At 38.1% G+C, this 27,751-nt stretch overlaps 1 long non-coding RNA gene across 1 annotated transcript; it reads left to right on the plus strand.

The window, feature by feature from the left end:
* Positions 1-1,612: 1,612 nt before the first annotated feature.
* LOC144589049 (uncharacterized) lies at positions 1,613-21,762 on the plus strand. Its single transcript, XR_013544915.1, has 2 exons — positions 1,613-19,996; positions 20,086-21,762. It is a non-coding gene; the product is annotated as an uncharacterized LOC144589049 (long non-coding RNA).
* Positions 21,763-27,751: the final 5,989 nt, after the last annotated feature.

A 27,751-nucleotide genomic window follows, 5' to 3' on the forward strand; every position in this document is an offset into this window, starting at 1 on the left:
AAATCTGCAGCATTCAACTTGTTGCCTGAAAAGTATCAAGTTTGGTTTCAACTGTATAACATTCAACTAATAATACCATTAGGTGAGAAATATCAGTAACCATGCCACTCTTACTCATTACATGACTAGAATACATTATTTGTTATGAAAAATGTAGTAAAAAGATAGGAAAGGCACAGAGGACTTAATTAAAATGAATTCCACTTCAAAAACAAAACTCTCTAACTACAGTATAATGAAATCCTGCTAGCTATGAGCTGAATCCCACATGTAAGCTGCAAATTTACCTACCTTGTTAAGAATCATAGCTACCACATGTAGAGTATGTGTTAATAATGGTCTGGTGGATGGTGAATCCTTCCCACAACACATTTAGAGGTGCCAGATATGAGGGCATTCACTGAAGTCTCAGGAGTTGCTAGGCTTCTCCAGATTTCCAGGTGGGAACATCAATCTCAGAGTGCACAGTATTGGAGAAGAAGAAAATTTTATTCCTGTATGGGACTTTACTTAAGCACCCATCTCCAACTATGTCCAGAAGTCCCTGGCTCAGTACAAAGGTGATGATATATGTGTGGCACTTCGTCAATATCAGTACACCTGCCACCACATCACTTATCTACATTCTGGGCTTATTTATTTGTGTTCTCCTAATGCACACTTCCACACTCAGGTAACCCAACAGTTTTTTCCCTCCCCAGTTTACAACTTCTTCCTGTCCTTCCTCCGTTTCATCAGAAGGACTCAGGACTTTGGGCCTGAAATCTCAGCAAATCAGATGCTATTGACCCAGCAACTCTAAATGCCTTGCACACATCAAAACAAAGGATTCCATATCACACACATATTGACAGGATTTAAAATAGTTATGATTTGAGGGGGGGAAACTGTGAAAGTGATGGGTAGTTCAAACTATCAGTTCAACATTCAGCAGTGTTGATAAAGGGCAAGTTCTATATTTGAGATTATTAGAGAAAGGACTGAAAAGAAATCACCAATATTACAATGTTGTTCTACAAGGCTATAGTGTGGCAGTGTCTGAGATGTGGTATATGGTTCTGGTCATCCCATTTCCAAAAACATTTCTTGGGTTTTTTTAAAGGTGCAGGAAATTGCAGCCAAAATTATCTATCTATCTATCTATCTATCTATCTATCTATCTATCTATCTATCTATCTATCTATCTATCTATCTATCTATCTATCTATCTATCTATCTATCTATCTATCTATCTGTCTGTCTGTCTGTCTGTCTGTCTGTCTGTCTGTCTGTCTGTCTGTCTGTCTGTCTGTCTGTCTGTCTGTCTGTCTATCTATCTATCTATCTATCTATCTATCTATCTATCTATCTATCTATCTATCTATCTATCTATCTATCTATCTATCTATCTATCTATCTAACATGCCACCCACTCTACTCAAAGGTCTCTGGGCGGCTTACAACAATTAAAATACAATAAAATACAATAAAAAGATAAAACAATTTAAATACAATTAAAATAGATACTCTAAAAATGGCCATCATTTCAATTAAAAGCCTTCTGGAACAGGAAGGTTTTGACCTGGTGCCAAAATGTCATCAGTGTCAGCGCCAGACAAATTTCAGTTGGGAGGGCATTCCATAGTCTGGGGGCAGCTGCCGAAAAGGCCCTTTGTCTACAAGCCATCCCTCTTCCCTCCTTGAGGGATGGCTCTTTCAAAAGGGCCACCTGGTTAGATCTTAACTGCTGGGTAGGCTCATATGGAGCCTACATATTCTCAAGATGCTGAGGTATCTTCTATAAAAGGAAACAATATAGTACACTTCTTTTGAGTTAGTAATATTTTACTACACTTTGCAAATTCACATTAGATATGAATTAGTACAAATATGAAATACAAAATGAGAAGCTGAACGAATTTAGACTTTGACCTGCAAAAGAAAATTAATAAGAAGCAAAAAGGGGGAAAGACTAAAGCAGTGTATGATGGGGAAGAAAGCAGATCAGGAACATCTATTCATTTTCTCTCAGACAAGAATAAGAGCACATTCAAGGAATATATCAAAGGTGGCAAATCCAAAATTGATCAAGCAAAACCATTTTCAGATAACAGTAAGGCTGAAAGACCTGTTGCCATGGGATACCTTGGAGGCGAAGACCTTAGCAGTCTTGTCTTTGTTGGAATTAAATTTTGTGCGCAAGGCAGGGACAAAAGGCTACCCCTAAGAACCTACACAGTAGCGGATGCTCTGCAGTAAGCTACATTCAAATCCATGAGACTTGTTTTTAAGTAAAACTAATTAAGATAAACTGTAAAACACATAACCCATATGGATGATTCTATTGATACAAACCATGTTTCCTTCAGTCAAATGATGTGGGCAAAATGCTCTACTGAGAATGGGGGCATGTTTTTTATCTGCCCCCTTTCTTTCATTACTACTGTATGCCAGCTGCTGGTTCTTGACTGTCAGTAAGACTTTCCATACAAATTAGATCTCTTAGGAGCCTCTGGTGTTAAAGACTTACAGATAAATTTTTCAGCTACAGGAACAGGAGCCTTGATTGATACACTAATTTCAGTCGTCATGTCTGTAATTTCTTTTCATTTTTTAGGAGAAATAACTTGGAAACCTTAAGCAAATGTCATGGAGCCTGCCAGTCAGAAGGCAGCCATGATTTTTGAGCACACGGCAGTAGGCTGCGTTCCATGCTATGAACATTGGGGGGGGGGGGGAGAGAGAGAGAGAGAGGGGAAACAGTAACAATTTCCTCTTTTTGAATTTCTTGCATAATGATGGAAAATGGAATCCAAACTTCTCTTCATTGGCAATTGCTTTCAAAGGCATGTACTCCCATCACTTTTTCTCACAGTTTTTTTTTTCTCCCAGTCCCAGATATAACATGCAATTTGACAGTTAACTAGCTGGCTGGATAGTTCAGTAGTTTAGATAGCTGGCTGTGGAATCAGAGGTTGGGAGTTCAATTCCCCACTGTGCCTCCTGAGAGTAGAGCCAGCGTGCCTAGCTGCACAGTTTCATGCCACCCCAAGAAGAAAGGAATGGTAAGCCACTTCAATGCATTCCCCGCCTAGAAAAGCCTGGAAAAGATTGCCATGTCAGAATCAACATGACAGCACACTTGTTGTTGTTGTTGTTGTTGTTGTTGTTGTTGTTGTTGTGAGTAATGAAACTTAGAGTACCAGAGGGTAGAGAGAACATTTGGGTGTTTTCCATAAGGTTGGGGTCATTTAGAGGAAAATAGGAGAGAGATCATTCTGCAAGAGAAGAGATTTGATTATTTCAGGGCACAAAACAAACTATGGCATAGCTTGAAAATATATACGAGTTCTCAGGAAATGCAGACAAGTACCAATTTTTTAAAAAGAAGAACTTGTAGTCACCAACATTACATTCAAATTATCAGCATGAGGACGAAACACATGGAAATCTCCACAGGACAGCACTAGTAACCAAGTTCTAAGGATCCTGAAAGATTATTAATCAGAGATATGAAAACAGTGTTAACCCAGTGAACATTTAGGTAGAAATGTAAATTCAGATAATAATCATGTCGTTAGTGTGGCTTGATTCAAATTAAGAAACAAGCAAAAAAGTGGAAACAGAAAAAGCAACTAAGTATCATAACTGTTTACTGTTAAGGAAGGGTTTCATGAAGGCATCAGTAAGAACACACAATCAAATAGATGTTATCTGCTCTAAATTGACAGAGGTATTAGTAATTGTGAGCAACAGTCATCTGAAAAAGAGAGTTCTAAATTTAAAAAAAGAAGCAGAAGAAACTAGAGAAGATCCATAGTTATTTTAATGTGCATAAAAAGAACAAGAAATAGTAAGCATATTCAAAAAGGGATAACGCTATAGTATAGAGTATGTTCAAGACCTATTGGAAGATAACTCATCAACAGAATTGTAGTATATGTCAATAATGGACTGAAAATCCAGAAATCCAAAATGCAAACAAAGAATGGCAAAAGTCTTGGACTTTGATGTTGTTTTTGCAGAAGTATTAAAACTGAAAGAGAATAATAGCATAGATCTTTTAATTGATCTTTTCAATCCAAATCTAGAAAACAGGAAATATTTTTATGTTGTAAGCTGCCTAGAGTGGTCGAAATGACTAGATAGGCAGGGTATAAATTCAATAAATAAATAAAAATAAAAATATTTTGCAGTTTGGCTCAGATCAGTCTTTATTCCAAAAAGACAAAATAACAAAGCTTTTAGTGATGTTAATCAGGTCCAACTTTTAAATATAAGGATACACTGGGCAAAGAGCCTGTGGGCATGTGGATTGAACTGGACTACAGATACATGGCCTATGGACTGGCTTACTAATTTGTGGAATGTTGACCAATAATAAGTACCTTGACAATTTGTTTCAATGAAAGGGGGGGGGTCATAACCATGCAATAAAAGTCACAATAGAAATGGTCTGGAGCAGGTGCCTTAAGATCACGAATGTTGTACACAACATAAATGCAAAATTAGCTGCGAGACTGAGCACTATATATTTATTTTATTTATTTAAAACATTTTACTCCACCTTTTCCCTTAAAATGAAATATTGCCTATTATTAGTTTTGTTTTCTCACATGGAATCACAGCCCTTAACTCAAGCAACTATTTTTTACAAAAAAATTAGAGCATTCCAAATTATAATCAATAGCAGGATGTTAAGAATTTCTTGGACTAATATGCGTTACTAATGAAACAAATGAATAAAAATAAAAAAACAAATAAAATGTGGGAATATAACCCTTCCCTCCCCCCCCCCAGAATATTTGAAATTTGTTATTTGTTATGTGAAATGGGCATTAGGCAAAACTGTAATCCTTCACCTCTAATGTTTGATCTGTGTTTGGAACTCGGCTTGTTTTATTAAAATCCTGATCCTTGACCTTACATAGGTTATTGCAGAATTTAAAATAGCACTCTATGCAAACAATATCTTTCCGTGTATTTCTGAAGCTCAGTCTTGTGTTTGGACATTCATGAAAACAATGAATGGTTTTAGAAACCTATTCTATCTATTAGTCAAAGTTAGAGTTTGCTCTGGTAAAAGATTAATATGTCATGGTTTGTATTTGCCGACTGATAATTTTGCTAGTGCTTAGGCATTATTATACTGTATCTCTTCACATAATTATTTCTAAGAATCTTTTTAAAAGGTTAAAACTAAATTTTAAGAAAGTAATTGCTTAGGTATCTTTTGATTTAGAGCAACTGGCATGTCTACATTTTATTATGGTGGGGCAAGCTCAACATACTAAAAATAAATATTTTGCTTCAGATAAAACAATTTCTCTGTAGATTTCCATTCTATCTCAAATGTTTTAATACTATTATTACTTTAATGGACAGTGAGAAAGTCTGTATTCAAAATCTCCACTTAGCCACAGAAACTCAAGGGGGCAGTGGGACTTTGTAAAACCACTCCTTAAATATATTGCACACCTTGAAGACCCTATTAGGGTCATTTCAAGTGGGATGGGACTTAACAGAACATAGCAAAATGTCAGGGTTATGGGTGGGTCAAAGAAGCCCACACTATCCAGTCAGCCACACTGCCCAAACTTTCCTGGTGTTGGTAAATTCCAGGAGGGCCAGATGTGCTGATAATTGGGGGAGAAATCTTCCTATCTGGTACCCTTCCAACACCTTGAATCACTCTGACTGCTCACTGCTCCAGGGAGTTACCAAAAATTCATAAGATTGAGTGTTCAGACTTGTATACCAACACTGCCATGTGGGAATACCAAAATATTCACAAAATGTAAAGTATCCAGTAGGTGATCAAAGTAAGGCCCTTCTTCAGTATCAACAGCCCTCTTTTCCCAAAATGACCAAGTGATGTAAAATTGTAATACTTTATTGAACATATAACAAAAGTAATAAAAATAATAATAAAGTTCTGACAGTTTCAAAAGGTAGTTCCAAAAGCAGTGAAAATGCTGTGGAGCTACTAAACATTCAAAAAGATCTTGAGGCAAGGACAGTTCTAGAACAGTTTCAAAGAAAAGAAAAGAAAAGAAAAGAAAGGTAATTATCCTAAACTAAAAACACAGAGTGCTTCTTATATATCACCCCATAGTGCTTAAAGCACTCCTTGGGCAGTTTACAATTTAATTATGCTGGCTACATATTGACTTCCCCCCAGCAAACTGGGTAATCAATTAACGACCTTGGAAGGATGAAAGTCTGACTGAACTTCGAGCCAGCTACCTGGGTCTGAACCCAGGTCATGAGCAGAGTTTGGGCTGTAGTACTGCAGTTTAGCCACTATGCCACAAGTAGAATTCAGCATCCAGAGCATATACAGAGTATGAATCAAGTAGCAAGACAATCAGTAAGAGAGGCTAAGTTAACAGTAAGCAAAATCTCTTCCCACTTTTATACTCATCATTCTGCTTTCTAGACCCTTTGAGGGAATGCACTGATCAGGTATCAAACTGCCCCAATCTTCTTGAAGAAGAGAGTAACTTTTCCAAAGTACCTTTGCTCTCTTCAGCTGAAACCAGTTTTGTTACAGTAATTAGTTCATACCAGGAGTGAGTTATGGCCTTAAAAATTCATTCTCACAAAGACAAACGGCAAAACCTCCCAATTGACAGGCAATTTCTCCCCACTCTCCTGGCCTTCTCATCCCAGGCACAAGCTAACAGGCCTGCATTTCAAAGGGCAACTGAAACCATCATCCATTCTTTTTCAATTTTTTTGACACACACAAAAAATACTTAAACAGGGTTCCTCACCATAACATACCTCCTTGAAGAGAATGAAACGGTCATTTTGTAACAGGAGAATTTACTTCCCTGAAGTCTTGTGTACCACCAGGCTTTTTTGTTAACCAATGAGATGCTTCCACTTTTTAAAGAACTCTTTTGTCTTGGATCGTTTTGGAATCTTCTAGACCGTGGTCCCTTTCTAGATACACAATTTAAGGTTTTAAACATATCAAAGTAAATTTTATTCTGTTTATAGTTTCCACAGTTAAGAATTTCTACTGTATAATATCACAACAATTACAATTTGATCCATTTCCTCATACTAAAGTAGACTGAAGTTACAGTGTCAAACTGAAAACTGGAAATAAGTCTTTCTTGAGGAAGATATGGCTTAGTAGAGGGAATGTACCTTTTGATCAATTAAATGGCCAGGATTATGAATTCTCCCATTTTCTAACATGTGGGCTACACATACGTAAGTTGCCAGCTTCTCCTAAATGACAGTATTTAGTTACAGAATTTATTAACATCAGAACATAGTCCTGTATCTTTGAGCACCTCAGCATCTCCTTCATATTTGCACGCAGTTATTGAATTTCTACAGAAAAAACCAATCTCATAACTGTTATTTATAAATATCTAAAGATGATCATAGTATGATATACAAGATTGAAATAATGTACGGAAAGAAAAATTGTGTCATACTATTTTGTCTAATCAAGGAATAATGGTTCTGGCATCTATACCCACTCTATATATGGATCTGAATTTGTGGCTTATTTAGCATAAGATTATGTTCCTTTTATACTCAAAACCACAATTTTCCAACAAAATTTTTAGTACACCTGCTAATGGTTAGTAATGTGCTATACCTGGTACATCTCTTAACATATGATCTGGTTAGGTCCAGTTCTAGCTTTTATTAGTAGTTATGATTCATGTTAAGTATGTATTTAAGTAATTTTGGACTTCTGTAGATGTACATATTTTGCTAAATTATCTCCCTGTTTCATGAAAATTAACCAGTGGTCAACAGAAATTGATTTTCCACATGATTATGGACACTAATTGATATTGCAAGGTTGGAAGAATAAATGTCCAGCCTTTATTAATCAATAGACTGAGGACCCAATAACTCTTTTAACATTCCAGTGTGTACCATACACACAGCAATTGTCTATGGATCCTTACATGGACATTTGCTCATCATTCAGTGACATTTACCTTTAGATTTTTTTTAAGCATTCGGACTTCATTTTAATAGTTTTTACTATACTACTATCATTTTTGTTTGTTTGCTTGTCTGTCTTGGTGATTTGTTATTGTCACTTTTTTTAATGATCTAAGCATAATAAAAATAAATTTTAAAGCAATACTTTGGCCAAATGATGGGAAATGAAAAGTTCCTGCTGTTACAATAGATCATCCAGGGTATAATACCTGGGAAAAGAAGTGCAGGAAATAACATTTGGGTTGAAGAACCTTGCAGACTGGTTTGGATGTAACACAATATTATTGTTTGGACTTGTCAAGTCCAAAGTCAAAATAGCCATAGTGACATCCAATTTCTACTCACACTGGAACAATGTTGTTTAGAGAACACAGTATTGTGTTTTACAGTGCCCTCTGGGGAACTTTCCTTCACATTGAGCCAAATAGTTAATGTATCCTAAATTGCTTTCGCTTTTGCCTGGATTAGCAGTGACTTCTTTCCTCTTCTTCTTCAGATCAGCTCAGACCATCTCTATTTGTTTTTGATTTGTGAAACTATGGGCTGCTACGTTCCTCATATGGGTCCAAACATCCCAACCAGATACAAAACAAAAGAGCAACAGAACACTCTTGAAACTCAAACTGAGAGATGGAAAAATGGTAGCTTTGGTCCTTGTGCTGAGGGAGAGTTCAGCTGATCCATGTAAAGTATAACTTTTGTCACTTTAATACACCACTTTTGTATGGAAAATATCTCCAGTGTTCAAATGTAACCCCTGAGAACTTCAATTATTTTATCAACCAATCATGGGGATTAGTGTCACTCCAAGGGGAAAGCAGTTGTTTTAGATTAGTCAAATCGGATCCTGTTCTAGTCTCCTTTATGATGAAGAAGGATTTAGCTGCTTATCCATGGGAAATCTTTATAATCCAAAAATTAATCTAGAAGGCCCTGCTCTCTTTTGCAACAAAAAACCATTTTAAACAAACTGCTTTCTTCATGGCACCATTGCCTCAGAGCTTCCCCACCTGAGAGTAAGAGAAGCTCTAATTGCCCAAAGTCACTTTTCTTTCCTTCAAAAGATAGCAACTGTCACAATATAATTTCTTGCCTGGATACGCATTTGTCCAGGGACAGGAATGGCTGCTTCTTTCCTAACTCAAGAGGAAGGGAGTTAATTACAACTAGTTAAACAAAAGCTCGAAGGACTTGATGGAACAGCTTTCTCTTTGACGCTCCCCCAGCATATTCTAGCTGTCCAAATCTCAATGCCATATGTGACTTGGCTTTCAAGTTATTGTGTCAATGAAGTAATGCAAGTTGTACCACCTGAGCTGCTTCATTAGTCTGATTTACCTCCCAGGTTCCTCTTTTCAGCACTCTGCTGCTCTTGCGTATGTGAAAAACAGCTACAAACCCCCTGCAGGGTTATCAGAGTCTCTTTTCCTCCCAGTCAGAGCAGAAGGCACAGCTCTTTCTTGTACAGTCTTCAAGAACTAAGAAACACACACAAAATATATAAATAAGACTATTAAAGAACAGCTTTCAGGTTTGAGGGAAGAGTCTAACACATGAGAAAGACACTTTTCAGTTCCATTTTTATTATAATTCTGAGGAGTTCATTAGATAACCCAATCCTTTAGGGGGGGAAACACAACCAAGGCTGTAGAGTTTAATGGCTTATGCCTTATCTTTAAATAGCAGATTCCTACCCTTCCCTGTATCCCTTAAAATGAGCTTGTTTAATTAGACCAGAAGGAAGGAAAGACTATTGTTGAAAAAGTAAAGATTTGTCTACATAACTTACATAAAATATGGAGGAATTAATGAGACAAAGGACACAGATTGTTCATATTCCTACTTAGCCCCTCATTATTGTTTGGATTTTCTTAAGAACCATTTTATCTCCAAGGGTTAAAATCTGGTACAACAGAAATGCAAAACTGGTACTCATCAAGCAACAGTACTATTCCCTTACTACCAGTATCCAGAATTTCACCTCCATACTTTAAACCCAGTTCTGCCAAAAAAAAAAAAAAAAAAAAAAAAAAAACCCACAAAAACCCAGATCGTACAGTTCTCAGGGATTGCTGTTGGCGTGTGTATTTTGTTTACACATATGTAGGACATGTTGCCTCAGCCTCTATTTCTGCTCTCACATTTTTCCCAGGAATACGTACGAACTATGTGTTTGGATTTTCTCCAGCATTTACATACCACACAGCATCAGTGCTGCAATGCTCAGCATAGTTCAATGCTCCTCCTGACAATGAGAAGAAACAGATTAAATTGTGCTAAAGAATGAATTAAGCTAAAGACATATATGCAAATTGTCATTGCCATTTCAATTTATACCCTGCTGTTCCTCATAAGTATTGTCAGTTTCCACAGGGGAAAATCTGAATGTCCTCTATAGGGCTCTGTCCTGACCTAAAGACTCCCTATGAGAGATTTATAGAGTTGTGTCCTTCACACATCTGACAAGAAATTTGTTTGTGGTCTTAGAAGGTATTGTACCTTGTTATACCTAATTAATTCTTCATTCCTGGATACCCTTTAATTATTATTATTTACTTAAGAGTTCAAAATATTACTCCTTTTCTTTTAAAGAAAAGTTTATTTAACAAACAAGCAATTGAGTAAATAAAAGCCAAAAATGTAAAATATACTAGAATATATATAAAAGCTACATGAATATATATTGCAAAAATCACAATTCTCTAACGCAAAACGTTCTAGTTGATATGCTGTATGTAGATAGTATTTCTTCTAAATAAAAGAAATGTTGGTTCTAGCAAAATATGAGCTTCTGTTGTATTTGCAAAAACAGGTGCTTCTGGGGAGTTGTCCCATAAACATGATAGAAATCTCTGTTTATATACTTTTGATGTTTTGGATTAGTCAAAACATTATGACGAATAACTTTAGCTTTCCATGAACAAGCATTCTCCTTGGGTAGCTATCTGTTAAGGATTAGCTGAACTGTAAAGTTGTCCCCACTTGAAGTAACTTCCTTAGCACCATATTTGGGCAGTACAATACATTCTGAATAACAATTCCTTGATTTTTACATTTTCTGTATTTACCATTTAAACCCCTTGGATTTTTGCCTGCCATAATTTTTTTCAAAAATCAATAATTGACAGAACTCAAGGTGGCAACAATTTCAAAATGCAGTAAATTCCTTCAATGGTGCACTAGTAAGATTAACTAGGTACCATAAATCAAATTTATTTTTCAAAGAATGGTGGTGCCAGGAAGAACTATGGACATTGACTCCACCCAGCATATTGACTGGCATCCAACTCAAAGAATCAGCTGCAGATTTGTTTTGTGCCCAAAAACATAACATGCTCTAACAAGGACAAAAACATACCTTTGCAGAATACATGGAAACATGCTGGAGAGCTCAGTGGTTAGGTAACTGTGCATTCTTGACAATAGCTGGACTTGATGATCCATAGGGTCTAGCTGGACTTGATGATCCATAGGGTCCCTTCCAGCTCTGTAGTTCTAAGATGATGATGGTTATCATTAATATGTTGACCCACTGATTCCCGTTCCAGTAATGTGAATAACAAGATTTAACTAAACAGTCATCCGAGAGGCTGTAAAGATTCAGGAAACATATGAAACAATAACAAGTGAGCTCTTCAAGTCAGCCCTCCCTCCTTCTTAAATGGACAGTTGGGGTGCACTGGGGAAACCTTAGATATGCCTTAGAAAATTATTCTGGGCTATTATTTATATTATAATTGTAAATATATTATTGTTTATTATTATTGATAATATTATTTATACTTATTTAAATATTCTGGGCAAGCACCTTCTCACTCCATTCACAGATTTTTGTCCCATAAAGGAGATTCATGATCACTTTGCCCTGGAATATTTTATGGCTAGGGGCTTTTTAATTCCCTACCTTCAGAAAAGAAGACTTTTAAAATTATAGCCAGGCTCTGGTGAGCATTTTCAAGAGCTTCATTGAAGTGTACTTTCTAGGACAGAGACTCCAAAAAGGATACACACAAATGTTTAAAGAGGCATTGTCCTATTTGCCAAGCATTAGCTGTGCAGCAATGCTTGGATGTACTATGACAATAATTTTAATTTTATCTTAATTAATCCTCAGCCTCTGCCTTTCCCAATAATTAGATAGTTTAACCAACATTCCTCTGACCAAAAGACATAAGTGCCATGTCAGGCATATAAACAGTTTGAGATTTTAAGCTTGCTGGGTTAAGGAGTAAAATGTTTCTGATTTCATAATCAAGACTATAGCATTGACCTAGAAAGTGAATTTAAAAGGAGCTGATAAACAACCCCATTTGACACTTCTGCTTAGTGGGATTGAGTCACAAAGAGATCCTCGCCAGCCCGTTTTTGCCATAGCTGTAAAATTAGAGTACCATTTGATCAATAATTGAAGGAGCCACCTGTCAATATTAGTCTCCTCAAGCTTTTCCCACAGTCTTGATCTGTCAATGGAACCAAGAATGAAGTAAGGTCAATAAATGTAACATAGGGATGTCTTCTATAGCAATTAGTATACTTCTAAATCAGAGTCTGCAAGGTAATATAGTGATCTATTGTGGACCCTGGTCCTCTGTGTTGGTTACAAGCCCCAGTTATCAGAGTAGGAAGTATAGTGATCATATTATGATTCTCAATATGGTGAAACTGATCAGACCAAACATCATCATTCTCTTTCCAATGGCAGTCAGAAAAGCTGCAATGAAATTGCAGCAGTGCTCAGCAGACTGCAATGAAATCACTAAAATGTAAGTGGAGGTACGGAGGCTCTAGAAATCCCTTTATTTGCAGTCTGCATTGGGTGTTTAGAGGGAACTTGCTTCCAGTTTCATTAAGCCATTATGTAACATACAACAACATATAAAATATACCACATTATTTTCCCTAAGTTTTTTCAGATTCCCCTAGCAGAGTCATCTAAGATAATGGCTATCATCATATATGGTAGCAGTGGATTCCATAATTTAATTATGCACAAATAAAAACAATTTATTTATTAGTTTAAAGCATGCTGCCATTGGATGGCCCCCACACTTCAGTGTGAGATGTGAATTTGACAGCCTCCCAAGTCTCAGAGACAAACTAAGAAAAATATACTGTTTTCTCCTCACAACAATTTTTTCCCCTGAGAAATCTCACAGGAAATCTCATTGGATTTCTTAGAGAACTAGGGTTATTTTATCTGAAAGAAATTTCAAACTGCCCAAGGCAATTACAGCTTCTGTGCAGAATATCATCTTTTCTGCACTGAATCCACTTGGAAGGGGCTGAAGAAATACCACGCTGCTCAAGATTGTTGCATTTCCTGCAAAGAATGGCATCTTTCTTGTGCAAGATTCCAGAAAGGGCAATAAGTTGTGTAGAATTTGACAGGGCCCTGTCCAGAACAACAGGCACAATGGAAATTAATTAATTAATTAATTAAAATAAAAGAAATTAAAATAGAATAAAAGAAACCAAAGAAATTTATTTTATTTCTTTATAAAAATAGAATAAAAGAAATAAAAACAGAATAAAAGAAAATAAAAATACAATAAGCGCAAACGTGGCTGGGTCTTATCTTCACAGGAAGCCGGAAATCTCATTGATACAAGGGAAAGTCTCAGCAGGGAGTCTTGACATAACAAGACTGGAAAAATTATAAAGAACAAGAAGTTTTACTAGGATTAATCATATTCCTAGTTTAGTTTTATAGATTCAAATAAATTCTCTCCAGGTACTTCCAGAAAAGGTTTTCATCATTTCATTGCCTTTCCACAATCATGGGGATCCACCAGGCATCCAGTTTTTCAGTTGTTGTCCTCTCATGCAGTCTTTTCCCTTCCCTACTTTTTTTTTTCTTCACACACATACACACGTATACACAGGCACAGATATTGTTGAAGGAAAGATTGGATACTTACAGAATGCCTTTTGGTAGCACTAGGATTCCTGGAGAAGCTCACTCATCAGTCCACTCTTTCCACATCATTTAGATACATTAGCACCTTCTCCTCCACCCAGATTTCTTCATAATTTATGAGAAGTTTAGCTTATAGATGCTCACAAAGAGAAGTTTCTTGGCACTAGGAACAGCTTGAGAATGCCCAGAACCTAAAAGCAAGAATGGCCAATACCTTCATCATATGGCTAAAATGTTAAAAACAGGAAAGTTTTCAAGTTCCTTAGGATGCTTCCTCAATTTAAACCAGGACCAAATTTCCCTTATACTACTACTGCGGGGCTTGAAGGCATTGAAGGAGAAATGATTTCTGAAGAAGTAACCATGTTAGTATGTGGGCAAAATTAAAGGAAGAAGAGCAAATAAGAGAGAGAGAGAGAGAGAGAGAGAGAGAGGTAAGCAACTGTATTGTGGTACTCCAAAGTCTGACAGATTATTTCACCCGTTTATGACACTCACCATCATAGGGATACATACAAATATAAAGGACTTGTGTTTGTAGTCCTTGTGCTGAAGAAGTGGATTTTGATCACCAAAAGCTCACCCTGAAATATATGTATGTTAGTCTTTAAATTGCCACACTATTCTGCCTCTTCTAGCTCTCTCTCTCCCTCTCTTTTTCCCCCTTTTCTTTTTCCCCCTGTAATTTTACCAGTAGGTAGAGAAATGATGCTAGATTCAGCCAGAGAAAGGCCAGTGATCTCTTTGGGATACTTTAGCTCAAGGCTTGTTTCACTGAACAAGAAACTGGACTAGGTGGCCTATGTAAGATTGGGTCTGTCTTTAGCTGGAATTAAGCAACTGCCTCAGACCAGCAGCTGTTGAAGTAGTAGAGCCATCCACCTGGCCACTCCTCCTGAGCCTCCAGCCATTCCTATCTTGCAGGACAGAAGTGTGTTTGCCACATAGTCTGCACTGAGCTCTCTAAAGTGGCCTGATTACTCAGGACAATATCTGCTCACCAGTTGTTCATCATCATCATCATCATCATCATCATCATCATCATCATCATCATCATCATCATCATCATCATCATCATCATCATCATGATGTTAGAATATCTCATTCTAAGTTGCTCTAACCAGGACTGAAGTAAAATTCAGATTCAGTCCAGTCAGATTCTATACATGTTTTCTGCCTCAGGCAACAAAATGTCTTAGACCAGCTCCTGGTCAACACCCCCACAGCTATAATTCTATCATTTTAATGGATGATTGGGAAAACATCTGTGTCAGTGAAGTGTCTCTTGTAACTGAGATTGTCTGAGTTCCTCTTTTGCTAGCCACTGGAAAAATCTGGGGGGGGGGGATCCATTTTCATGGTGTAGAGGTTGTGGTGGAAAATGTTTTCAAATACCTGTTCCCCAAGGACATCTGTAAGGCAAGACACCTGAAGTAGGCCTTGCTGTCAAAAGCTTGTCACAGGAGGGGCATAGGGCTTTTCTCTTTACATTTATTTGTATTCCATTATTGGTTTTTCCTCCACCTAAATAACTGCCCTCTGAATTTTCTCAGTTTTACGTGCACTGCATTTAAACTATTTTTACCTGATAAATATGGAAAAATTGATGACTTGAAAAAAAATCCTTCCATGTCAATTCTGCAGTTCATATTCATGCTGAGATTGTATCTAATTTCGAAAATCTTCACACTTGTGCCCTGCCATCATGTGTAATCTTTTATGCATGGCTACCTCCACTGCTGCTGAGGCAGTTGCTATGCGACAGATGAACCTGCACCGTAGGGCCCTGACATTAGTAAAAGCAAATTGACCACGGGAGCACTAATCTAGCATGAAAAGCAGTTGGTGCCGCACATTTCCTCAAGAAGGATTACCTAATCAACAAGCAAAACCTCCTTTCAAACGTGAGCTGAATTACCTGGGCTCGGAGTTCCCTCATTCACACCTTCTTTGCTACATCATATTATCCTAAAGGGGCAAACTCTATAAAGTGACAGTCACAAGCTTGCCCTTTTTAAAGCCTGTGGTGCTTGCTGTGCGTATTTATAGATTTCATGTGTTCCTTTTGTGCTACATACTGAAAACAGCTTCTTCTGTGAGGTCGTTGAAGATGTGTTCACAAATTATCATGGTTAAAGTGCCCTTGGGTGTTTGAAATGAATTCCTTTTTACTCCTGGAGATTCTTCCCCAGATCAACCCATCTACTACGAAACCCTCACACATTATCCAAGATCACACTTAAGGCACATGGGGCACTGGCCTCCCTTGTCCACCTTCAGCATCACCATGTGCAGTTTGCTCCTAATGCTGACCAGTGGTCTAAAATGGTATATCAACTGCCTGCAGGGAAATGTAGGTGGACAAAAGGGTCTTTACTAGAAGACTGGCAGCCATTTTTGTTTCTTAATTTTCGTAATGGAAAAGGCATCACCATGGCTGTTTACACATGGGAATGGCAATTACTTGACTGAGGAGCAGACATTAGCTTTTTAAATACTACTATAGCTCCTCACACAGGCCCAGGAACCCTTGCTGCCTGTGGGAAAGGTTAAAATTAGACTCCTTCCTCTCCCCTCCCCCATCTATGTACAAAAAAAGTAAAAGAGAACACATAAGAATTCGTAGCAGACAGCCAGAAGCCTAGTCTAGCATCTTCTTTTTGAGATGTTCATCTTGTCCTATCTAGTCGCAGGATAGCTTTGCCTCCTGTGCTGGACAAACAGTGATGTGAGAAGTTTCAGTTTTGGTTTGTGGGAATAAAATTCCCAGGCGGCATGGCCAGTGCCTATACTGCCTGTGGAATTCTGGAGGTTGGAATTCAAAAACACAAATCTGCACAGTTTTAATATTCATTGTAAACGTATCTATTTATTAGGTCCTACTGAATGTTAAGGTCAACCTACACTTTGCATTACACGTATGTGTTTTTTTTAATGGTGCGAGATGAAGAACCCTAGGGAGGACCTTGACAAAGGTACAGGGGACCCCTCCATGATACAGTCTCAGTGGAGATTCCCTTACACATATCTGCTACTTGTCCCAACAGGCTAGCTGCTATTAATATCAGTTTATTCCCCTCCCTCCAGTTAGGAGGGGTTGATTTCATCAGACTAGGGCTCAACTGGAAAGGGCTACATCGCCAGTTCCTGCCAGTTGTTGCTGGTTTTTTTAAAATGCACCTGCAGGGGACACTTAGTGTAGCATATTGGATAGAGTAACAGACTGGGACTCAGGAAGCCTGGGTTCAAATCCCCCCCTTAACTATCGAAAGTCACTGAGGCTTGGAACTGGGAAAGACTCTCCTTCAATCACTCACCTTGTTAGATCCCTGTTAGGATCACTATAAGGTCACTATAAGGTTGGTCATGACTTGAAGACACATAACAACAGTGTACCCACAGACCCCACACATTTAATGTACTCTGCTGTTGGCCTTCATATCAGATTCATGTACATGATGGGACATCATCAGTAGAACTTTAACAACTAAGACACGATTGAGGATCCGAGTATGTTATTTTTAAAAGGAGTTTTCATAAGTGATGTCTCATATTTACTGTCCTTCCTCAAGCACTTTTTTTTATCAGTCAGGCTTTCCTTTAAATGACAAGTTGAACAAGGGGATTTTTAAAAAGGAATTATTTTTATTCTGTTGTTTTTGTTGTGTTTTTAATATTGCTCTTATTTGTGAGTTTTTAATATGATAATCGTTTAATGCTTTTAAAATATTGTAATAATTTATTGTTTGGCTTTTAGCTTTGTGTTCTTTTTTTAAAAAATACTATAAGCCAGCTTGGATACATGAGGGGAAAAGTGGCATATAACTGCTTTAAATAAAAAAGCAAAAGCAAAGCGTGCTGCTTATATACCGCCCCATAGTGCTTCAAGCACTCTCTGGACGGTTTACAAGTTAATTATGCAGGCTACACATTGCCCCCCCCCCAGGAAGCTGGGTACTCATTTTACCAACCTCAGAAGGATAGAAGGCTGAGCCAACCTTGAGCCGGCTACCTGGGACTGAACCCCAGGTCGTGAGTACAGTTTTGGCTGCAGTACAGCGGTTTAACCACTGCGCCACAAGGCTCTGAAAATAAATTAATGATAAATAAATATGTTCACATGCACCAACAGAAATTCCCTGTTGATGTGTCTAAAGCTGATGGTAGGACAAGACAGAGAGAAAGAGCCAAACTCTGGTGATAAGAAACACCTCATGTCTCTCACCGCGATTCCTTCTGTCAACAGCAGGTCTCTTGCGAAGACTTCAAGGGCTGTGAGGGTGGGGCAAGAAAGATGAAAGGAGTGAAGCCTCAACGCTGAGAAACACCTTGTTTCTTTTGTCTTATTCCTCTTGCCTAAAGCAACTCCCTTACTATTCCTGCTCACACAGCTTCATTAGAAAAATAAAATAAAATAAAATGGATGACTGATTTTGACTAGACAACTACAGGTTGCTCTTCAAGACTTTCCAAACATATAAGTCTGCACAGTAAGTTGTTCCATGGACTCTTGATATCTTTCGCAAGTCTTCGGCTTTGGGCTTTGGACAAATAAGTCCAAGTTGATTTGCATGGCTGATTTGCATTGACTTGTATATTGTGTAGTCAAGGGAAAATAATATGTGTCTGACTGCCCGAGTCCTGGAGCATTTCCAATATTATTTATTAATGATATTGCCCTCTGCACCAGGCCACTTCTATAGTGCTCTTATTAGGTGCTCAGCTTATGGGCCTGCCTTGGAATGAACTGCCACCCAAAATTCACCTGGTCCCTTCTCTGGAGAGTGGTCCAGAGCTGACTAGATAGGCGGGATATTAAATAAATAAATAAATAAATAAATAAATAAATAAATAAATAAATAAATAAATAAATAAATACTTTTGAGAAATCTTTTAAAATGTTCTATTTCAGCAGACATTAAAAAACAATTCCATCTCCCACTGAGATGATATGCTTAACATCTATGGCCACTGCCCAATTTTATTTTATATTAATTTTAATTGTTCGTTGAATCATCATCATCATCATCATTTTAGAACTGCAGAGCTGGAAAGGAGCCTATGGATCATTAAGTCAAGTCCCTGTCAAAGAGGCACCATGGGGGACTGAACTCCTAACCTCTGGTTGGGCAGCCAGAGACCTAACCACTGAACTATCCAGTAGTTTTATGTTCATATTGTTTATTTTGTTTATGTTGTATACCACCCAGAGCGACTATTGGTCAGGTGAGTGGTTTAGAAGTTAGAGAGAGAGAAAGAGAATCTGCTAGAAAGTTTTAAATTCTCTAAACCTTTTTCTGTAGTTATTGGCAGGCAAGCAGGAAAAGGAGGCTCTGATTGAGTAGAAGATACTGTAAGTGTTCAGTATGTCCACATGTGTATATTTGACCCAGATTTATACTCTCAGAAATTTAGTGAAGCTTAGAGATATTTTTGGCAGTGGATCATCTGGAAGGCAGACATTCAAAGAGTTTGGGGGAAAAATGATATTTAAGAATTTTCTGCTGTGATCTCTTTCTTCCAATCTTTAAGCATACTTCCAAATGCAATTGCTACTGAACAGTTTCTCACTGCCCTGAAGAATTACTATTTATCTTAACTCATCCAATGAACTGTCTTTCCAGAGGTGGTTCTGTTTACCACTTAGCTCCTAGAAAAGTCTGGCAAACAGGGGTGACTGACTGTGCAGCATTTTATGTTTAGGGATTTAGCAGTGCAACTACCATTAACCTTAATGGGGATTCATGCAGCTTAATCCCTACCCTGAATATTTAACCTCTGCTGTCTCTGTCTTTTCCAGTTGATATAAATTGCCTTGATGAGTGAAATAAATAACAACAAACACTCTCTGACTTTAATATATTTACATGTACAATTTTCAAGCTACCTTTTCCAATATTACAGTTACAGTACATCCAACATCTACACCATCTTATGATGTACTTCAAAGCCTTTCCACAAGCAGCATGTGTGTCAACCTGGGAAGAAAAGGGAAGAAAATAAAAGTCAATGAAGAGACATACAAGAAAGAGGGGAGCTTGGTTAAAAAGACAGGGGAAGCATGAGGGCAGCTATCGAGGCACCAGACTGAAAGGATGAGTGGTTGGGCTAGGACAGCAGGTACCACTAGAAGCAAGAGAAACTGAAACACAGCTATTCTGGGTGGTGCACAACACACAGTCTCTTGCCCTTTTCTCTTTTCTTTCCAGCTCAATGAAATAGAGCAATCTGTCAATATTAAGGAAGGAGGAAAGAAAGAAAGAAAAAAAAGAAATGGGAAAAACAGTAAGACTTCTCACCCACAGGGACAAAAGCTGATTAAATGAAGGGAAACCAACCCTAAACCCCCAGATGTGCTGACCAGGAAAGGAAAATGGAGTCTGAAAAACAGGAACTACTCAACCAACATTATAAAAGATTTTCACTGAAGGGTACTTACTCACAAGTAAACATCAAAAGAGGAATTTTGCCAGGGGAAAGTATATTGCTTGTATAGATGCAAAGAACTTAGATTTTCACATAATTGTAAGGAGTTCATGTGAGTGCGGCTAAAATGTTGCTACAGTGAATACTGGCCTCATATTTTCAAAGTGCTGGGGGCTGTTTCACATAGTGCAAGATGTGCACCAGGTATGGAAGCACGTTGCTGAATATTGCCCTTGTTTTTTACAGAAACGCTGTATCCATATAGCAAACTAGCAGACAGAAATTGACTTTAGTCTATCTTTTTCTGACATTCTATTTTTAGTGGTTTACTTCCACAGCATTTGTATTGAGGAGCATACAAAAATATCATTTTTGAGTAGTTGCTAATATAAATGCTGTGAAAATGAACTGAAATTAAAAATAGCCCTTCAGAAATTATACAGGCCAGAAATTAAAAATAGCACATGTGAAACGGTACAATCCAGAATTCTGTCACCTCAGTTTATCACCTTATTCAGCTGGATGTGTAGAAGAACACTTATTGTGTCTCCTTGACAATGCAACAGTCCCCAAAGGCACAGGATATGGGTAAGTAGCTGCAGTTAAGAGGGTGGAATTGTATGGTTTTAGATCCTTTGTGCCCAGATCCTTTTATTGATGTGCAAAACTTGCTTGAAAACTTGCAAAATAAATTAGTTTTACCTGTAAAATTCCCCAAATATCCATTTGGTTAAATCAAACTAAATCCAATTGAAGATTCACATTCTGGTCTAGGAGCAGGATGGAATACAGAGAATTAAATCTATATAGAATGAACAGTTCTTCCATAAAGATCAGTGCCATTTCCTACTCAAACACACTGATGTATCATGTCAGTTGTGATAACTATTCCCTTATGGGATTTTTGTTTGTTTGTTTGTTTTTTGGCCCCTTTAGAAAATGTCCCTGGCAGTAAAATCCTGCTTCAATGCAGAACAACATTCTCAAGAGCAACATGCAAGATGTGCAGAATAACCTATATAACCTACACAACTCTGATCCCTAGCATCTTCCTACCTTTCCTCATCCTACAGCATCTTCAGCCCAAGGAAGTAGCTGCCTTGCACTGGGGCCAGTCCCATAGAGGTAAGCTTTATGCTTTTCTGGGTTTTAAGTGTCTTGGGAATTCGGGTGTACTGTTGTATATAGAGCTTTTTCTTGTTGTACACCCTCCATTCTTGAAGTGATGGGAAGTTCCAGGCACAATCATTGCTTAGATTGGCTTCACTGTACAGGTAGCACATTCTTATAAAATTTATTTTATCTATCAGTATAAAAATAGAGTGCAAATGGTGGTGAGGAGCATTCATATACTTATCAGGCACCAGAGAGAGGTACAATACATCCTATAATGCTTAAAGCTTTTCATTATCCTTTGGGTCACTCTCCATCAGCTTCTCTTTCTTTATATCCAAAACAAATATTCTCTCCTCCCCCGCTCTCTATCACACACACACTCATACACACACGTTTGCATGCTTACCTACCTTAACTCCTCCTTTCCCATTTGTGTACATGCGAATGTGCATGTGTGTTCACATGAATGCACACACACAAGAAAACATACCTTCCTCTTTGGCTACATGAATTGCCTTTGTGAGCACATACAGTACACAGAAACAAACATACACACAAGTATTTTACTTAGAGGAGATGGGATGTGTCTGATGGCTTTCTATCCATACAATTCAGAAAGATATCTGTATAAATAACCCACCTTCTAACAATTAGCTTCCATAAAAAATATGTCCAACCATTAAGAAACATTTATATTTATTTGTCAAATACCAGACTGTGATCGGGCATCACTTAAAGACAGTCTTCCAGATGTGATTCTCCAGATGTTGCTGGACTGTACCATGCATTGGCTGTGCTAGTTAGGTTTGATAGAAGTTGCAGTCCAACAACACATAAAAAGGATACATGTTCCCCACTCTTGCTTTAATGTTGGTGGATGAACCAGCTTGCAATATTCACAAGAGTCTGTTTCTATGTTTTATGTGAGTACCTTTTGAATCTGTCCTTCTCTGTCTTCCTTGTTGAAATTTTCCAGAAGGAACGCTGTACTAGTCTGCTAACAGTAAAAGAAAAAAACTTGTGCACTTAAAAAAACTATCGTATTTATTATTGCATAGCAATATTGTGGCTGGCAACTGCGTCAGGCAGCATATGCAAAGGAGCAGAGAATGGCAACAGAACACACCGTGCATACCCTGTGGTCTGCTGTGTTCCCGTTTAAGCTAACCTGATGTCCTCAGATGCAGTGGAAGATGTCATCCATTAATAGTGTTGAAGTAAAACCTCTTCTCTGATCAGATATTGTCTGTAGAATGGTAGCCAGGTGCCATCTTGCCCTTTGCTTTAGGCAGAAAAATGTCTTCAATCAGCTCTGGCTATCATATTTCGTGCCCATTTCATCAGATGCATGTGGTGTTCAATTCACAATGCTTTTCCCAAGGTTCACATTCACAAATATTTGTGGGCTCAGTTCTGAGTTATTTCATTGGTGGCTGAGCCATTTTCTGTTTTTGTTGTTTCATCCTGTCAAGTTGAAACCAATTTATAGTGACCCTAACAGGGTTTTCAAGGTAAGTAAGACACAGTATTTAATGAGTGCTTTTACCAGTTCCACCACCACCACCACCCCAATCAGTTTTCATGCCTGAGTTAGTCAAAACCTGTTCTCCAGAGTTCTAGTCTAGAGCAGTGGTTCTTAACCTTTGTTACTCGGATGCTTTTGAACTGCAACTCCCAGAAACCCCAGTCAGGACAGCTGGTGGTGAAGGCTTCTGGGAATTGCAGTCCAAAACTCCTGAGTAACCCAAGGTTAAGAACCAGTGGTCTAGAGCTCTAGAGACTAGAACTCTGGAGTAAACAAGGGTCTGGCCTCCTGGGGCCAGACCATCCATTCACATGTCCACCAAGTAGTAGTTGTTTAAATGGTTTTAAGGGCAAAAAAGTTGCTCTTTAGAAGCCATTTTGTACTTGTAAAAAAATTAATTTCCAAGTTTTGATCTTTCCAGATTCAGATAATGCTGTTTGTATCAATGACTGCCTTGAGCAATACTGCATTTCCTTACCCCTCATTTTGTACTCCAAGCGGGCCAATAGCAGTCACTCAAACACTCTGGCACCTTATTAATCCCTGCATTAGCTTTTTGAACAGCTTTTGTAGCTTATATATTTTGTTCTTTGTTTTTATTTGTACTTTGCTTGAATATCTAACTGAGGAAGAGGAAATTTAAAAAATATATATTCAAAATAATAAATAATGGCCAGACTCCTATTACATTGTTAGGCCAGGATATCTAAACTGACATAAATCTCAGCAGAAAATCTTTGAACAAGTCAGCATTGATACTTACTCTGTTGTGCATCAGGTCACACAATTTGGTGCAGAACAGCAAATGCCTCTGCTTACAACTTCACTTGCTGCAATTTGCCACTGAGGTTACCAGATGAGTTATGCAGGTGGATGTAACTAATTAGATTCTGGCCAGTATTTTTCAGAATCTGAACAATAATAAAAATGGATGCTTCGGTTGATTATTTTATTTTATGATTGGCTTTAGCCATCCTGCTGGCTACGTATTTTCTAAAAGGGGGGACATTACATACATACCACCACCACATCACATCACATCACATGCTCTTTCCTCCCCCATCATATGAGCAATTATGGCTGAATTTGACAGAGTTATCTGGAGAAGACAGTATGAGAACCATTTGTATATAGGCCAGAAGACATAAGATTGCCATGAGCCAAAGATGGTTTCTTTGACGTACAAATCATCGTGTAGGCTGTACATGTTTCACATGTTATCTTTCTCTGTGCAAGCCTAGGTACACAAGTGGCTTGTGATATTTTGGGGCTACTAGTGTGTGAAAGAAGAAGATTGGGAACCAAATTCAAATGGTCAGCACTATAAGACTCTTCCCCCAGAAGCATGGAGGAGATCCTGAAAAAAATAATAGACCTGAGGAATTTAATGCAACCTCTATTGAATTTTGTTTGGTTTTAGAAGCTAAGTAGGATTGGGCATGGTTACTATTTAAATCCAATACTTTGGCCATCTCATGAGAAGATTTTCCTCCCTGGAAAATAACCTGATGTTGGGAAAGTGTGAGGGCAAGAGGAGAAGGGGACGACAGAGGATGAGATGGTTGGACAGTGTCATCAAAGATACCAACATGAATTTGACCCAACTCTGGGAGGCAGTGGAAGATAGGAGGGCCTGGCGTGCTCTGGTCCACAGGGTCATGAGGAGTCAGACACGGCTAAACGACTCAACAACAACTACAACAACAACAACAACAACTATCTGACTGGAAACCAATCAGGATTCTGATATTTGACTTAACTCTGACAGTGGAATATGTTTTATATGAGTAACTTAAGTCCCAATGATTTTAATGAAACTTTTTTGTTACAACCTATAACAGATTGTGGTGGACACAAGTTGGGTGGGGAACATAGCTAGCTAGATAGCTAGCTAGATAGATAGCTAGCTAGCTAGCTAGCTAGATAGCTAGATAGCTAGATAGCTAGATAGCTAGATAGCTAGATAGCTAGATAGATAGATAGATAGATAGATAGATAGATAGATAGATAGAAAGATAGATAGATAGATAGATAGATAGATATTTTTGTAGCTTCCCATGCCTGAAAATGCCCAACAATAGCTGCACAGTGTATTCTTCAGGGTCCCAATTAAGATACTGAACTGCTGTTCTCCGTATGATAACAACCTGAAGTGCTGACAACACACTACCTGTCAACAGGCAAATGAAGGCCAGCCATCTGTTCTACTATAAATTGTCTCAATTATTCTTGACTTGATAAGCTATTTTAAAGACTCTCTAATTATCTAGTAACCTAAGCCAAATTATACAATATTATTTTAACTAGAACTGTCATTACAAACAGGGAAAACAAACAGTAAAAGATTTGAACAAACAAAAGTAATGGAGAAAGAACATACAGTTGTATATATGGGGGTGTCTAGATACACATAATTGAAACTGCTTAGGGATGTAGTTGGTTGCTTTTTAGAGCAAGAATTATCAAATGTAGCAGGGCACTTCTAGATGTACTTCCAAAGTTAGGCTGAAAAGGAGAAGCCATACCAATGGTCACAGGATTCTCTTCTCTTAAATCAGCGCCTTTGAAGAAATTCCAAGAAATGGCGTAAATTGTCAAAATCTACAAATTTCCTTAAGCAAATCTAGAAAAGAAACTAATGAATTTATATACCAGTGGGAAGAGGGAGGTTTTCATGAGAATGGTATTCAGTATTCCACAGTTTTGATATTGGAATAATTTTGCTTCAAGTGCCGCATTGATGGAGCTAGATGAGAATGTAACTGCACAGTCATATAATGTCTACTCACAAATAAATCTTACAAGCTTAAACCCAATGCTGAGTTGCCCCTCTGTGCCAGGTATTAAGAACATGTGGGGGACTGTAAGGGAAGGAAATTTCTTCCACCCTTTCCTGACACAGAAGCGTGGAGAAGAAAGGTAACATTCATTTCTACCTACTTGACATCAGTTGGGATTACTCCCAGATAAGTATGTAGGATTGGGGCATAACAAGCAAAAAACCTAATACCAAATCATTACCAGCATTATCAATCTCTCTAGATTGAGAGCGAAGATCAAAGTTCAGCTGAAATGCATGTGGGACTTCTTCGCCAGTGATGCAGCCATTGTGGCCCACTCTGCTGAAGACCTCCAACAATTCATGAATCATTTTAGCAAGGCCTGCCAAGACTTTGGACTAACGATCAGCCTGAAGAAAACACAAGTCATGGGCCAGGGTGTGGACTCACTTCCCTCTAATACCATCCACACAAGAATTGGAGGTTGTTCATGATTTTGTGTACCTTGGCTCAACAATCTCTGACCCTCTCTCTCTAGATGTTGAGCTGGATAAACACATTGGCAAAGCAGCTACCATGTTCTCTAGACTCACAAGGAGAGTATGGCTTAATAAGAAGCTGACGGCATATACCAAGATCCAGGTCCATAGAGCCTGTGTCCTGAGTACACTCCTGTACTGCAGTGAGTCCTGAACCCTTTGTGCACAGCAGGAGAGGAAGCTGAACACATTCCATATGCGTTGTCTCCAACATATTTTTTGTATCACCTGGCAGGACAAAGTTCCAAATACAGTAGAATAGTCCTAGAACAATTTGGAATTTTTTTTGCATTTATATGTTACTGAAACAGCAATGTCTACGTTGGCTCAGTCATGCCATGAGAATGGCTGATGGTCGGAATTAAAAAGATCTCCTGTATGGAGAATTAGTGCAGGTGAATCGCCCCAGAGGGAGACCACAGCTGCGATATAAGGTCATCTGCAAGCGGGATCTGAAGGCCTTAGGAATGGACCTCAACAGATGGGAAACCCTGACATCTGAGCATTCAGCCTGGAGGCAGGTAGTGCATCATGGCCTCTCCCAGTTTGAAGAGACCCTTGTCCAGCAGGCTGAAGCAAAGAGGCAGTCACAAAAGGAGCAAAATCAGGGAGCTGGACAGGGGACAGATTGAATTTGTCTTCAGTGTGGAAGGGTTTGACACTCTCAAATTGGCCTTCTCAGCCACACTAGACACTGTTCCAAGTCCTCCATACAGAGCACGTTACTATAGTCTCTCAAGACTGAAGGATGCCTAATCTAATCTAATCTGTACCAGCACTAGCGCAATTAGTGATTGTCATCTAATTTCAGTGAAAACAAAACACAAGGAACTACGATGATCAGATATTTTAAAATCAAGGTACAGAATTATTAGTATAATTACAATGTTGCAGGGACATACTATTTTATGTATTTTATTTTAAGAATACCATATAACAATAAAATGCAGATTAAAATGCATTACAAAAGACAGAACAACATAAAAGCAGTATAAACCTCTCATACTAAAGGTGGAAAAAGTATCCATGGCATCTACATACATTCTGAATTGTCAGAATTGCACTTGCATTTCAGTGGTAAATAATTAATGTATATAGCTAAGGTGGTGTATCTATTTCAGAACCAAAATGAGATTGATGAATTTGAATTGAGAACCAAACAAAATCAGCAATGAAACAGATTTGAGAAACAACCAGCTTGTTTTTGAGCTGCACCCACATTTGTTCTTCCCTGACCCAAATCCTCTTGGAATTTTTCCGTAGACTAAGTGATATTGTATAAACTGAGGTACCAAACTATAACTAATAAATGAGAGGCTTATTATTACATGACTATTATGTGACCAGGCATACGTATAACTGGCATTATGTTAATTTGCCATAGTTTGCCATTGCAGCTTGCTGAACTTCACTTACTCAGGAGTAAAATTCCAGCAGGATTCTGACTAATAGTGGGGAGTCTGTGCAGGCAGGTGTTTTTGAGCTCCTG

Source organism: Pogona vitticeps, chromosome 4 (assembly GCF_051106095.1).
Source record: "Pogona vitticeps strain Pit_001003342236 chromosome 4, PviZW2.1, whole genome shotgun sequence".
Classification (NCBI taxonomy): Eukaryota; Metazoa; Chordata; class Lepidosauria; order Squamata; family Agamidae; genus Pogona; species Pogona vitticeps.